Below are 15,960 nucleotides of genomic sequence, written 5' to 3'. Positions count from 1 at the left end.
TATTAAGGAAAAATATCTCTACTTATTTTCTAGAATTGAAAAGATGGACAGATTTCAGTGCTTGGCAAGGCATTTGTTTTAATCTCAGTGAGGATGAGTAAGAGTAAATGCAGTTTTGTGCATGAAACTGCAGACCTCAATAATTGCTAGTGCTGTGATTGCATCAAAAATTGAGTAATGTGTCACCTTTTCCACCTGGAAATGATGAATTTCACAGTAGCGATCATGTTGTTGGTGACTGTCTCACCAGAATGCCAAAGCTGTGCATTAGCATTGCTCAGTAGGTTTGATCGACAGATTATAGATTATGAGTCTGCCACACAAAGCTGGTGACAAAACCATTGCAATATAGGACGTAGTTTTGTGGCTTCTAGGCATGACATCACAATGACACTGACATTTGCCCAGAACAACATGAATGACCTCATGGAAACACAAGTCTGAATTTGCACATTTTCAAGGCTGACAATGTAGATGTTGCGCACAGTTATTCCAGCAGTCACAGGCTCTATTAACCCTCTTAGCTCAGGGCTCTTTTCATGTGTGTGAACTATTGCATCAAATTGGCAGAATGAAGAAAGGCAGTGAGCAGCTGCCAGCACATACTGCTGCACAATGTGCTGGAATTGCTGGGAGGAAGGAATATATCACTGTACTGTCAGGCAGGAAGGTTGCTTTGATAGAACGGCTCCTTTACCATTGTGCTTTCTGTCTTTACATTCATCCGCCAAGCATCAACTCAACTTTAAGTCAGAGGATGGGGAAAAAGTGACACAAAATATACCTGTAGAAATTAAAGGCTCAACAAGTTGATGTTTTTATGATCAGTAGTGAAATGTGCTGTTGCTAACCTACTCTGTGGGATGATCACACTAGAAAGTATCAGCCACTGCTTCCCGGCCTTAGGTCAACATGTCAAATTTCCCCATATGTATGCACCCACTTACTTTATAAATGCACCTCAATTTTGTATGAGTGACCCCTAAATTTAGCTTAACCTGGTTATTTAAAATATATATACAGCAAAAAGTGAAGTCTAAGTTCACAAGAGATTAAATTGCTCTAAAAAAAAATGTATCAGCTTTTGTTATCGCAGTACCTGCTAAAAATTAGTTGGTCATTGTCAGATATCAGAAACAAAGTCAAATGATTTGCAGAATTAAACACAATAGTACATTTAGTTTTGACATGCTATCTTCAAATACTTCAGGCCCAATGGAGACTCACAGATAATATTTGACAAATACAGTGGAGAGATTAACAGGAGTATTGTATTTTCCAGCCCTCTGGGAATATAAAAAGGAAGCAGACATCAGCTGTTAACCTGTCATCCTATTTCACCTGGCTACATAAATGAGATGCTTGATTTCAACCTGCTGCTTGAATAGGTATCATGAGCCTCAGATCCTGAAATAATCATATTCGCTCCTAGAAAGCTGAGCTCAAAAGACAAAATACTTACAACCTGTCTTGATCCAATCTAACTAGAAATAATAGTAATAAAATGAAGCTATTATTTTTGTTTTCTTATCTTATTTCTGGGAAGTTTGTCCATCACATTTCAGGTGCTGCTCGGCATTGTCTTCACTGTGAGATGAGCATCACGACATGGGAGCTGTCATTTGTCTTTCATTTCTAGACTATATTACAGATGTTATGTGATTACAGGATATCAAGTGGATGAAATCCTGTTTCATTTCCCTAGAGGCCGCAGATCATCCTTATATAAGCTGTCACAGCTTTTAAGTGCTCCTCCTGCTGTTGGTTTTCCTTCTGTGCTGCAAATGGTCTTTTTTGGCCTGTGGGATGAGCGTGCTCAGGGGTGTTTGGTGTGAGGGCACTGTGCTGGCACATCTCCTTACACACAGACAAAGAAAGGGAAAAGATTTTGCGCTGGGTTCACTGGATTTGGATTTTAAACATCTTGCAAAATGCTTCCAAGGTTTCACAAATTCAGTGAAATTCTTGCTTTCAGCATGTGGTCAGCAAGACTTTATTAAGCCTATTCAAAAAAATATTTCTTATAGGTAACAACTCTGGCCTAAGAGAAAACAAAAATCAAACAGAAAAAAAAAATGCCTCTCTGATGGGGAGGAGCATTTCCAGGTGTGTTTATAATAGCGCTCTGCCAGAGAGAACCAAGCCTTAGATATTTCTCCAGTTCGTTGCCTGGAATACAGATATAACCTTTGCCAGCGGCCATTGCTCAGCCTGTAGCCCCACTCCTCATCTCACCTTCTTCTGCTTATGTGATACAAGACAGCCAGTGGCTTAAACCAGGGTAGATGTAGGTAACAGGCTGAGTCTCTCCACAGACCACTTGTGTACAACTGCCACATGATAAAATACAAAACAAAAAACAGAAATGTAGCTCTTTTGAGGGGAAATTCTCACATTCCTGTATCTGTTCTGGGTCTGACCAGCCCTGGCAGTGGGCTATGGGGTCATTTTAGGATCTTTTCTAACATCTGCCCAGCTAATCAAGAACAATTACATCAGTGCAAAACCAGGAGCAAAGAAAGCAGTAACAGCTTTGCCACAAAACAATTAGTTTGAATTTGATTCATGAGCCATTCATGTGAAATAATTTGCACAGAAGTGATCTGACTTAGTATCTAGAAAGGTTGTAGGAATTGCCTCCAGGACAGGGTAACTACTATCTCTACATATATGCAACTGCTTTATGATTGGCAAGGATCCTTTCCAAAGTTACAATTGACAGTCAGTTCTATTTATAAATATTGATATTTTTAAAACTGCATATCTGCAGATGATGTTCAGACATTTCTGTCTGGGAGTGGGTTTCATGCCTGATGATATTAGACATCCTTAGACACCTGCCAGTCAGTGCTAGCTCTCTTCTGAAATAACCAAAGAAAATAGATGTTCGAGGAGTGAGATTCATTTGAGTTTTTAGTTTTAAATGGTTAGCTAACAACAAATCAGTAATAATATATATGTCTACATCTGATTTCTATATGCTTAGCTGCATCCCATTTTCATGCCATCCTTAAAATGGTTGATCCAGTCCTTGGCATGTCTGTTCATTTTCAGCTTAAAGCAGAGCTTGAGAGTTAGAGAGTCCGGGACCTTGTTAAAGTGGTTTAAGTTACCATTTTTTTTATTTCATAACTGGGACCTCACAGACCATACAAACAAGCAGAAGGAAAATCATCCTGAGGTCCACCTGGCCCTGTGTTATGGCTCTGAGAGTGGCAGTGAGAGATTATTTAGAGAGGACATTAGAACCTGGTCCTTTTCTGTGGAACAAGAAGGAAGTAAGGACTACAGGCCCTACATATTCCTTTACCATCTAATCCAGTTACACTGTAGAACCACAGAATAATAAAATATCCCAAATTGGAAGGGATCCACAAGTGAAATTCAAGAAGAAAAATTAAAACATTGGAAATGATTTTAGGATTTGTTTCTATGTGTCTTTATATGTCTAAGCAATTACAAGGTGGTGCAAAATTATGAGATTATGGATTTTAAGAATGTGTTTTTCTTGGCAGTAAAAATATTTTAGTTACAGATCTTAAAAAACATGTGCCATTGAAAGTCAAGGTAGCTAAAAAGAGCCTCTAACCAAGAAAGAATCATACTTAAAGAAAAATTAAACTATCCCCAAGCAAAAGATTTTTTTAAGCTAGCAATTAATATAAAAATGTTAAAGGCATTTTTTCCTTCAGATTTCACCATAATTAGAGAACTAGGAACTAAAACCCATGATAAACATTTCTGTTCCTACATAATTTTTAGGGAAATTAGTTAAGCAATGATGGCTTTCCACTAAAGATTTCTTCTGTAGTGCTATGCTAATTATCACATAGATACTGAGCATCCTCCCCCTGTCAATCCTGATGTTGAATTCATGCTTCTGTGTCTTACGATTCACAAGCCAGTTCACTGACACTTGCTTCAGGATTCTTGTTTTGCATTCTGTGGCTGAAGGCCAGGTATAAATAAATAAATTGAGTTATTACCTTCGTCCACACAATGAATTATGACGCTGCACACAGCAAGCAGAACATCTGACACTTGCCCTCCTGACCTGCAGAATGGCTGAAGAACTGGCACAGAAACACGGATATGCTTTCCAAGAGCTTAGAAAGTCAGCCAGTGCAGCAGAGCACATGTCTGAATCCAGACAAGCAAAAAAATGTTAACATAAGCCCATCAGTGAAGGTCTTTACTCTCTTCTTTGACCTTTATGCCTTAGATGAGAGTTGTCTCCAACCATTTGTGCTTCCAATCCATAGGAAGCATGACTGACCATTACTAGTGATATATAAGTAATGAAAGCACTTGCTTTGCTTTCGATGGTTTTACAGAAACACAGAATCACCAAATTGTAGGGGTTGGAAGGGACCTCCAGAGATCATCGAGTCCAACCCCCCTACCAAAGCACGTTCCCTACACCACGTCACACAGGTAGGCATCCAGGTGGGTCTTGAATATCTCTAGAGAAGGAGACTCCACCACCTCCCTGGGCAGCCTGTTCCAGTGCTCCGTCACCCTCACCGTAAAGAAGTTCTTCCGCACATTCGTGCTGAACTTCCTATGCTGTACTTTCATCCCATTACCCCTAGTCCTATCCCCACGCACTACTGAAAAGAGACCAGACTCACCACTATGGCTCCCACACCTCAGGTATTTATAAACCTGGATCAAGTCCCCTCTCAGCCTTCTTTTCTCAAAGCTAAACAGACCCAGTTCCCTAAGTCTCTCCTCATAGGGGAGATGCTCCAGGCCCTTCACCATCTTAGTGGCCCTCCGCTGGACTCTTTCCAAGAGATCCCTGTCTTTTTTGTACTGGGGAGCCCAGAACTGGACACAGTATTCCAGATGAGGCCTCACCAGGGCAGAGTAGAGGGGGAGGATCACCTCCTTCGACCTGCTGGACACGCTCTTTTTAATACACCCCAGTATGCCATTGGCTTTTTTGGCTACAGGGGCACACTGCTGGCTCATGGTTAATCTGTCGTCCACCAGGACGCCCAGGTCCCTCTCTGCAGAGCTCCTCTCCAGCAGGTCTTCCCCCAGCCTGTACTGGTGCATGCAATTATTTCTACCTAGGTGCAAGACTCTACACTTGCTTTTGTTAAACCTCATCTGGTTTCTTACTGCGCAGCTCTCCAGCCTGTCCAAGTCTCGCTGAATGGCAGCACAGCCTTCAGGCGTGTCAGCCAATCCTCCCAACTTCGTGTCATCAGCAAACTTGCTGAGGGTGGTCACTATCCCCTCATCAAGGTCGTTGATGAAGATGTTGAACAAGACCGGACCCGGTACAGACCCCTGGGGGATGCCACTAGTTACAGGCCTCCAGCCAGACACCGCACCGCCAACGACAACCCTCTGCACTCTGCCAGTCAGCCAATTCTCAACCCACTTCACTGTCCACTCGTCTATCCCATACTTCCTCAGCTTTGTTATAAGGATGTCATGGGGGACAAATGTGCACATTCATTCAGAACTTCCTATGCTCTTGTTTTGGTGAAGGTAAAGTTAATGGACAGTTTGAGGGAGGAGAAGCACCGAGCTCTCCTCTCCAGCAACAGCGACAGGGCACAAGGAAACTGCATGGAGCTGTCAGGGGAGGGGCAGCACAGGGCTAGGGACAGGGCCTGCACCAGAGGTTGGTGGGCATGGAACAGGCTGCCCAAGGCAGTAGGCACAGCTCTGAGGTGCCAGAGTTCAAGGAGCATTTGGCCAACACTCTCAGACATAGTGTTTGAACGTTGGGTGGTGCTACATGGAAGTACTACTTGGATATTCTATGACTGTATGATTTTATGCATTGTCAAAACATAATGAACATATTTGAAAAGTTGAAAATGAGCTGTTCAAAACAGGCTGGTCAAAATAACCCAAAGCTTAGTATGTGTTAAACATTTCTGGCATGCCAGTACCCCTCTGTCATCAGTAGGGAAAATGGAACAAGTGGGCTGGACAATACCTCAAAACGGTAGTGATAAAGCACTACCCACTCATCACATGGAGAACACATAATATGGAGGAGACCCAGGGAGCTGCAGGGAGGTCTTCTCATCTGTGCTTAGCTGCTTGGAAACATGTGAGGGTGCTTCATCATAGGATCTCCTTCCTTACTGCAAGGTGAGCACTTGTAAGCAGTCAGAGCACAGCAGGGCCTAGGAGCACAGCTCACTGCTTCCTTTGACAATGGAAAAGGAAGCAACAATTTGGTACACATTATGAAAGTATATATTTTCAAAAAGAGACAGGAACAAAAGCTAGAATCTTAAAGTATCTCATGATATACAGAGCATTAAAGTGTGAGGAAAGACAAAACAGCTTTGAAGGTGATGTGATTTAACCCAGGAGGTGTCTGTGCACCATGCAGATGTTCAGTCACTCTCCCCTTTCCAGTGTGACAAGGAAAAGAACTGGGGAGAGAAAAAAGTAGAACTTGTGTGCTGAGATAAAACTAAGAGAGAAAAGAAAAAGTGTAATAGTTATGACTGTACTATATATAACTATATATAACAAGTGGCATGCAAGCAATTGCTCACAGCCCCCCAGCACCCAGCTAGCCCCCCAGAAGAAGAAAAGATCAAAAATCCTTCCCTTTGATGTCACATGGTATGGAATATCCCTTTGGCCAGTTTAGGTCAGCTGTCCTAATTCTGTTCACTGCCAGATCCTTGGACCCTTCACTGAGAATGGTCTTTACTCTGTTCAACACTGCTAAGGAAAAAAACTATAAACATGCATGTGTTATCAGCATTGTTTTTGTCCTAGTATCAAAAAGTAGCATCACATCAGGTACTCTGAAGAAAACAATTTCTTCACAGCTTAAACTAGGACAGAAGGATAACGTTATTAGAAAATCAAACCAAGAAGAAATGTTTTGTTTCTGTTCTGCGAGTTCTGAAGGTAATTCACAGTCTAAGCTACTCAAAAATCACAGGGCCTTAAAAGTCTAATTTACTGCAGAACTAAAACACCATGTCAGTTTTTTTAATTATAGCTTTCAATTAGTTTGAAATGGAAGTGGGATTGACCCCATATTTAAGCAATTTTTCATACATAAGTAAATGTACAGATGACTTACTATGGATTGCTTTTATGATAAAACACAACAGCTATGCATAGCACTTTAAAGTATAAAACAATCAATTCTTGCTCTATAATTTTATGCTATAAAATGTGTATATAAATACACACGTACATTTAAACACATAGGTCCTACTGCTGAAAGCACATAAGTAATCAAATCAGTTTCTCACATGCTTAAAACAACTGTAGGTTTCAGCCTGTTCTTATACAATGAAGTACGATGCTGAAAAAATTGGAAAGAAGGTTGCTGCTAATGATGACAAACTGAAGCTTATATGGGCAAATACGCCAGCTGTAAAAATACTCTCTGAATTCTTATGAACATGTTGCAAAAGAAAACCTTGGTCAATTAACAAGCCATTCTTTAGCTGCCCAGGAGATAGTTTAGCATGGTCACAGCTTACCTTCATCCTCACATTACAGCTCAGACTATTTCCTGAGACAGTACATATACAAACACACACATTCTACCAGCTGCCTTCACTAGATAAATGCAAACAGACAGAAACACTGAAAAAAGTCAGAGAAGCCTGACTAGAAATTAATATTTTAGGTTGAGTTACTTTCAAACTTCTAACATGAAATACAGAAAATGTATGCATTCCCTCACAAAAGAAAATTGCGTCTGATGGTTGAAATACACTCCGTGCATTCTGACTTTGCAACAATTATCATACATTGTGGGCTTGGCTGATTATCTACTAACTGTACTCCTGTTAAACTACTGTCAAGGACACTCCAGTCCTGGGTTCCTACATGCCCATTTGCACCAGAAATGTGCTTTGTGGACCAATTCTCTCATTAGTTTGCTTTCTACACTCTCTATGTAGCTGCCATCACAAAATAGGCAGCCTTACCTAGTACTTAAACTGGGATTAGAGAATCTGCAGCATTTTAGTGGGCGTGGTGGGGATGGATCAATGGTTAGACTAGAAGAATTTAGAGATCATTTCCGACCTTAATGATTCTGTGATTTCATGTCATCTTTCTAACAGATGAGCAAACATCACAGTATCCCATACACAACAACGAGCCTGTGAAACCATTCAAAGGGGGAGAGGAAAACAATTCTTGTCAGAACTTCCAGGGCATTAGTCACAGGTAGGACTCCATACTGTCAACAAGCTGGTAAAACAGATGAGAGTTCAGGCTACAGCAGATTTGCCCTCGATCAACCTTTAGACTTTGCAACATTTCCACGTCGTACAGAAAGTGAACAGAAGGCTTTCACCCAGTGATTATAGACATGAAAACCAATGATGATAAACATTTCTGAGCATTTAATCTCTCTGTCTTTAGAATGGAAATATCATTTTCTTATCAAAGAGAGGTTCACATTTAAGTTCCATAGCCAACAAAACCCATCTCTAGCAGGAAATTTTCTTTTAAAATGAACTCACAGGGAAAAACAGACATTGCATAAATAATTCAGCAACAGAAGAGAATAAAAATTTAGAGCTCTGTTCAAGGTTCTTCTCATCACCTCCTTGAGACTTGTAGAAAAATGAGTAATAAGCAAATTTAATCAAAATTCATTGCAGACCTGTAGAAGGCCAGTACTGGGGAAATTCTTGGAAGGTACCATTTAAAAGAAAATGTAAATTGGAGGAAAATATGAAGTCTTCCTTTGAGAAGCCTATATCTCATCTAGTCTACAATTAATTGTGTTTCCCTAATGAGAATATGCCCAACAGTCCATCAGCTTCCAGAGCTGATATTGTTTGTATTTCAGTTTTAGAAGTGCCACAGAACCTTCTGCAAGTCTTTTGAAATGCAAACATGCAAACACTGGTACAATACAGTAATTCCCAAATGTTGTTCAGAAAATTCCAGTAATACTTTAAAAACAAAATATGGAGTGTACATTTTTGACATCCATATTAACTGGCTATGCAAGGAGAAATATACAAGTTCCAAACTTCTGTCTACTGTATTTGGAAGAGCTCTGGAGACTGAAGAGGAGGAAGGAAGAAAGAGATGAAAGAAAATAGGCATGTATTGTAAGCTTTAAAAGGACCCAAATAGATAGACACATCAACAAGAAGTTCTGCATTTTAGAAAGGAGAAGAAATGTAAATTCTATAAGATTTCCTTAATCCTCAAAAGTAAATACCCTTTGAAAGACTAGAGAAAAACTCCAAACTAAATTCAGAATTTTGATTAATCACTTCAATCACGTTTCTTGCTCTTTTCTACTCAGCCTTGTAATAATTACTGTGCTCATACGTGAAAATTACATATTCGTATTGCTTACAACACTGATCCTCACTTAATAGCTATCACAGGTAATGCTATGGCTATTTCTCCAGGTACTTCCAGGTGGTGAATCAGAGAACCTGCTTCAGGCTCCAGCTCTGAATTACCTTCAGAGGATATTCATTTCTTCATAAGCACAGCAGAAGTTTTAAGACTGCCCTCAAAAATCTAGCACGTAGGTATAACTCCTAGTTGTAAACATCTTCAGTAGTTTCAGATGCTTTTCACATATACATTCCTCGGGACTGTAGCCAACCTACAGAGTACTCATTTGCTTAATGAGCAGAAGGAGACTGCTCTTTGGCTCAGTAATTTGGATCCAATTAGGTCAACAATGTCCATCATCTCTCTAGTCATTAGGGAAAGTGAAATTCCAAAGAAATCAGACTTCAGTAATTAAGCCAGAAAAATTTTTCAGAACTATTACTGGAGGGCATGCAATAGGAATTTGCAAATCATCTGTTACATGTCAGGGGATCTAGCCAAAATATTTTCAAAAATAATCATTTCATGCTGCCTGACTAAGTAACACATTTTGAAAATCCTTTTCCAGACACATGCTGTGCCTTTTTAGCTACAACTTTTCAGCCAACTGTTTCTCCTCAACTCTACCAAAAACTTCCCTACTTAAAATTATCCAGCCTTTCTTCAGTTGGTATATGTGCTTATCAAGCCCTTAATAACTACCAGTTTACCTGCTTGGCACAGTGTAATGCTGCACAAAGAAACAAACTATTTCTGAAAAAATCAGAGAGGAACACAGAGCTACATTAGCTTTTCTTTTACTCCAGAATAAGGCATCTGGCCTTGCAGGTGTCCTCATCTGCTCCACACAAGAGCTGCTGCTCTGGCTCTGATTCCCAAAGTAGATCATTCATTAAATCACACTGCATACATATCTTTTCTCAGATTTCAAAGCAGCGTCTTTTCCTCCTATAGCAACAAAGTGGGAGCTATCAGAATCCTGAAATAAATAACTATGAGTTTCATTTTGAGAAAGTGGTAAGTACAAGTCAACAAATCCCATGGAAACACCTTAAGGCAAATATGAAATCTGGTATCTCTGTGTCTTTGGGAGATGTAGGCTTCTTCCCTTTCCACACATAGAGGCATGGATGGAGAAGCCAGGGTGTGTTATAAGAAAGAAATATGACTGTGAGGCATAAATTAACATTCAAGTGAATAATATTAAAGTATATAACAGGTTGCCCAGGGATGTGGTGATGAAAGCCCTGCCCCTGGACACATCCAAATCAGACTGGGTGGGACTCTGAGCTATCTGATCTAGCTATAGGTGTCCCTGTTCGTTGCAGGGGCATTGGACATGATGACTTGCAAGGGACCCTTCCAACTCAGATGTTTTTATGATATTGAGAAACAGTTATTTTAGCAGGCTGTAAGATTAAGACTGAAATTTAGCCTAAGCTAGCTGCCTAAATTCCTTCTTCCCTGGAGAAAAGTGGGCTCCTTACAGCTTGAACACTAATATCAAAATATGTTCCTGAAGTATATGGAGTAAGTCACTGACCATCAACACACCATCTAGAGAAAGAGTCTGCGAAGTACTTGAAAATATCTATGGGGCTGGAGCCAAGCAAGATGGACACAGAAAGATAGGCCCTGTATATTAAATATTCCCTTATTGTTACCCGCTAATGGCAGTCACATCTTTCAGATCTTTATCACAAGAGATAGAAAAAAGTTCTGCCTACATGTTCTCTTCAGCATTGTGAAGCACCTCATACAGTGTCACTACTTATGCATACTTTTAATGAAGACTCTCTTAGTGTTCTCTCAAGATGTGGACTACACAGAGATTTTTTAAAAATTGCTTTTGTTGCTACATCTTTTCTATTGCCCTCTTAAAATTTAACAAGAATGTCGCTAATCAAATCTACATTTAAATAAAAATCCAATTGCATTAACTTTTATTGTTGGTACTATTGCTCTCACAATGCTGAATTCTGTTAATGATGTGGCTTGTGTGCAACCAAAGGATAAAGTAAACATCTCATAGCGGCATTTTTGTTTCACATTGAACCTAGGACAGATTTTAATAGATTAGGTATGGTCTGGTTTATTTTATTACAAAATAATTGAGATTTTCTTTTTCATTTTCTGGAAAGACTACTGATAGATGATCATTTCATGCAGAATACTAAACAAACCATAGCCATATGCATATCTACATTGCTCTTTTATTAATATATTCATGAGGTAGAACATTTCTGCATACCAAACTATTTTGAATAGAGGTGCTGCATTTCAATCAAGGTCTAATTCTAAGGAATGCTACTGTTTGGAATCAGTGCAGCACTTCATCAGACCCTCCTTCAACATTTTATCTTTCATCTATTTCTACATGCCTTTTGTCTTGGTGTTTGATCTCATTAGTATTGGGATCAATCACAAGACCCCCTTCTTCTCCCAGCAGGAAAGTTGGAAGATGATAATTCTAGTTATACTGCTGGAGTACATCCAGAGGAGGGTGACAAAAATGATCCATAGAATGGAATACCCCTCCTACAAGGACAGGCTAAGAGAGCTGGGGCTGTTCAGCCTGGAGTGACCTGATAGCATCCTTTCAGTGTCTGAAAGTTCACATTCTCTGAGTGGAGTGTGTGTGTGAGTTCTCAGATTTCACAAAATACACCCACATAGGAAAACACATTGTCATAGCTGTGCAAAGATATCCAACTTCAGTCACACAGGAGGAAAACCAACTCAGAGATGTGTAGATGGTAGATGAGTCTAACCCAGAAGTTCCTTTGTGTGAGGGAGCTCTACTTAAAAAAAAACAAAACAAAAAAAAAATCACAACACTGGATTGACACCTCTTGAGAACTGCACTTCTCACAGTCTTCACATAGAAAAAAATTAAGTATGTTTTTCCTCTTAACACCAGGTTGCACCATTCTCATGTTTTACTGTCTGAGAATGCATGGTACTGCAGGTAATAAAGACTGTGCATCTCACTAAATGTACTTTTAAAATCGCTTTAATAATGAATACTTGCCAAGGGATATCACTTTTAATTCAATTAAGATTGATGGTGGATGAAAGAGCAACAAGTAATATACCATTGTAATCAAAACAATTGTTTTAACTGGGCTCTTTTAATCCACTACTGCCATTTCCCTTCAGTGACATGGAAAATGAAAGTTATTACTCTGATATTTCCACACTAGCATTTCAATTGTCATCACTATGAAATCAACAGAATTTTTTCATCTGCTATTTTTTTAATCAACATTTGCACTTAAATAACAACCATAAGGATAGAAAGGGACTTCTGGAGATCCCTACAAGAGCTTCCAGGTAGATTTTGAATGTCTCCCAGAGAAAGAGAATCCACCCCTCTGTGCAGCTTGTTCCAGTGTTCTGTCAAGCTCAAAGATTTTTTTCCTCATGTTCAGACAGAACTTCCTATGTTTTTGTGCCCCCATTGCTCCTTGTCCTGTCACTGGACACCACCAAATTACAGCTTGGTCCCACCCACTCGACACCCTGCTCTTTTGATATTTTAGATAAATGTTTTCAGTCAAATGTTCATACCCTTTAAAAAAAAAAGGTCTAAACCTAATCTAATGGTCTTCTTAACACACACTGTACTAATGGTTTTCTTCTACAACCTAAATGCAAAATGGGATTTAGCAACTGGATGGGATAGGTGTATTGCATGACCATCACCTCCCAGCAGCAACATAGCAGGGAGCTTCACACATCCTCACCTCTTGGATGCCAAGGACAAGGGCAGTCACCAAGCTACTACACTGTATGTGTACATGGTAGAGCTTAATTCAGTTTGACTGCCACATCGAAAGGCAGCTTGTGCTAGATGCTAATCACAGGCTTCTGCAATTCAATGCTTTCAACAACAATTTATTGGCTAGGATACAATTTAGCAGGGCACAAGGCATTTTATTCATGAGACTATACTGTAATAGAGAAGAAACAGCATCAAAATGCAACAGTTGTTTTTATGACCAATGCATGGGATCTCCTGCCTATTTAAAATATGAATATATATTTCTAGAGCTTTCAGCACTGTTAGTGACAAAAGTGTTGGTAAATAGCTCCTAGTACAGACAAAGGGGAAAGGACTTCCAGGTAAGGGGACAAAGCAGGAAGGCAACAGAAATCTGTTGCTCCAAAAAGGCAGAGTGGTACTTATTCCCATCATGGGATACATCTTGCAGATACAAGACTAAAGCATGCCTGCCTTACCCATTGTCACGCATATCAGGATTTTATCTTGTTCACTAAACAGAATATATTGGAAAAGAAAACATACTGGATATACATACAGGTTCTTGCTGGGTACTAACAGGTTCAAAATGATCTGCAATACCTGCAGTAGATAGTATAGGGTATGCAAAAATTTTTGACAGCTGGCACTGAAAACTGCTCTGCAAGACATGGATTGTTGTTATGTAGAAAGGATTGGGCACTTCACACAGGCTTCCCACATCCTGGGTAGCTCTTTATCTCAAAGCAGAAGGGGGGCTGATTCCTGTATACTTAAATATACTTACAAACCAGCCTGCCTAAGTGAAATTCAAATAAAAAGAATTGCCTTTTTTTTTTCCTTTTTAATCTTTTATTTTATGAAGAAGAATAATATTGAACTGAAGTTTGTAATGTGACATTGTCGAGTTGAATGCTAATAACAACTCTAGAGTCTCACCTTAATTCCAGTCAAATAAAAATCATAATTAATTACTTCAGGAGGCTACTAAATGCCCACAGCAGTGGAAAGTCTATGGGAAGCATGTGAGTGCTTCTGTGCCTGAATATCTAAGTACAAAACCTTGAGCATGTAAATGATTAACAGGCCTTGTCATCTTTCCTTGGAGCACCAGGCTTATTCCAGGGTTTCCTACAGAGCCTCATTCTCCCAATATACAAACACAAGCATACAGTTAGCATACAGCTTTTGCCACAGATCCAGTTTAAAAGAGCAGAATTGTCCTGGTTTCAGCATGGACAGTGCTTATTTTCATCATAGTGTCCAGTATGATGCTGTGCTTTGGCTACAGGAGGAAAAAACCATAACCAGTGAGGGGGCTACAGGGCACAAGAAGCTTGAAGCAGGCAGAACCAGGACAGCTGACTTCAACTGGCCAAAGGGATATTCAAACTATATGGCATCGTGAAAAAAAATGTGAAGCTGGGGGTAGTCAGTAAGGGCATGGTGGCTGCTTGGGAACTGGCTGTGCATTGGACAGCAGGTGGTGAGAAATTGTGCTGTGCATCACTTGGTTTGTAAACTTACATTTATATAGGTATCACTACTATTATTTCTCTCTTCCTTTTCTTTCTTGGTAAATAGCTTTTTCTCAACCACAGATTTTACTAACACACTCACCCTGCTCTGAGTCTATCCCCTTGGGAGCAGGAAGAAAGTGAGCAAAGGGCTGTGTAGTGTTCAGCTGCCTGCCAGGTTAAACCACAACAAACATGCAATGCATTAGAAGATATTAGGAAACCACGGAGGAGAAAAACAACCCCATTTCAAGCCACCAACACTGAGTTCACAGTGCGACAATGTTTGCTAAAACAATCTGCAGTCAATTAACAAAATAGCAGTAGGAGCCTGGAAAAGGCTTACTCTAAATAAAAAAACTATTTGTGCACTTACAGCAATGTCCCTTGCAGAAAATAAATAAATAAATAAATAAATTGTTCTTTATTTTCTATTGGAGAGAGCATGTTTATGCATACAGTATATTTCCTGTAGTGTATAGAGGGCCATTTTAAGAATCAGCATTCATCACTCACCACACTGTGGCAGCTTCCTTGTTAAATGAGAGGCTAAAGTACAGAAGGTATGCTCTGAAGTATACCTAAAAAGATGTTTAAGAATAAACAGAGTAAGAATAAACAAAGAGTAAAAGAGAATATTTAACAGAGAGTTGCTAGCAAGAGTGGTGAGACACATGGAGATAATACCAGATTGCTCACATACATTTGCTGCAGTGGAAGCCTCAGGCAGAAGTCCAAGAGATTTAGAAGCATTACCGAGTTTTCCAGAAATCCCCTGTTAGCATTTTCTCCCAACTCACCTTCCAGAGTCACATTACCTGTACATGAGGCTGGAGAGCTTTCAAACCTATCTGGACCACTAGGGTGCTGCCTGCTGCCCCATTCTCCCTCCATGCTGGGCAGTGCAGACCCAGTCTCATATCTCAGCCACTGGACAGAGCATTGCATTGGGACTGCCCATGGCACTGGACACTACAAACAAGGCTGACATAACCCTTTGTTTTTGAACCCTGTGTTGTTTGAATCACACAGCTTCTGCCATACATCAGCTGAAAACAGCACACAAAGACCAACTATTATGAAAAGGAAAAAAAAAAAAAAAAAGAAAAAAAAGAAAAAAATCTCAGTGCTCAGGTTCAAAACTGTAAGCAATTACCAGAACAAAAGAAAAATCAGACCAATGATACCAGATGGACAACCTCAGAAGCACTCTTGTGTTCATTTCTTTGAGTTGCAAAGTATGAAATAGATGCTGGCAAACAAACAGGTCATGTATATTAAATCAACCAGAAATTAATGTGGTAACTTATTGTTTCAAGTACTACTTCCCTTTATAAGCAAGTTCCTCAAATTTTCTGG

The 15,960-nt window shown here is 39.8% G+C and overlaps 1 long non-coding RNA gene across 1 annotated transcript in view; it reads right to left on the bottom strand.

The window, feature by feature from the left end:
• LOC107312021 (uncharacterized) overlaps positions 1-15,575 on the bottom strand; it is a 30,774-nt gene extending 15,199 nt beyond the window's left edge. The window contains exon 1 of the long non-coding RNA XR_001554350.3: positions 15,420-15,575. This is a non-coding gene — a long non-coding RNA (uncharacterized LOC107312021). The remainder of the gene's footprint in view (positions 1-15,419) is intronic.
• Positions 15,576-15,960: the final 385 nt, after the last annotated feature.

The sequence above is a fragment of the Coturnix japonica genome, chromosome 3, assembly GCF_054131305.1.
Source record: "Coturnix japonica strain WE chromosome 3, WE-NBRP24, whole genome shotgun sequence".
Taxonomy (NCBI): domain Eukaryota; kingdom Metazoa; phylum Chordata; class Aves; order Galliformes; family Phasianidae; genus Coturnix; species Coturnix japonica.
Note: the sequence above shows the minus strand (reverse complement) of the source record. Positions and strands in the feature narration are given on the sequence as shown.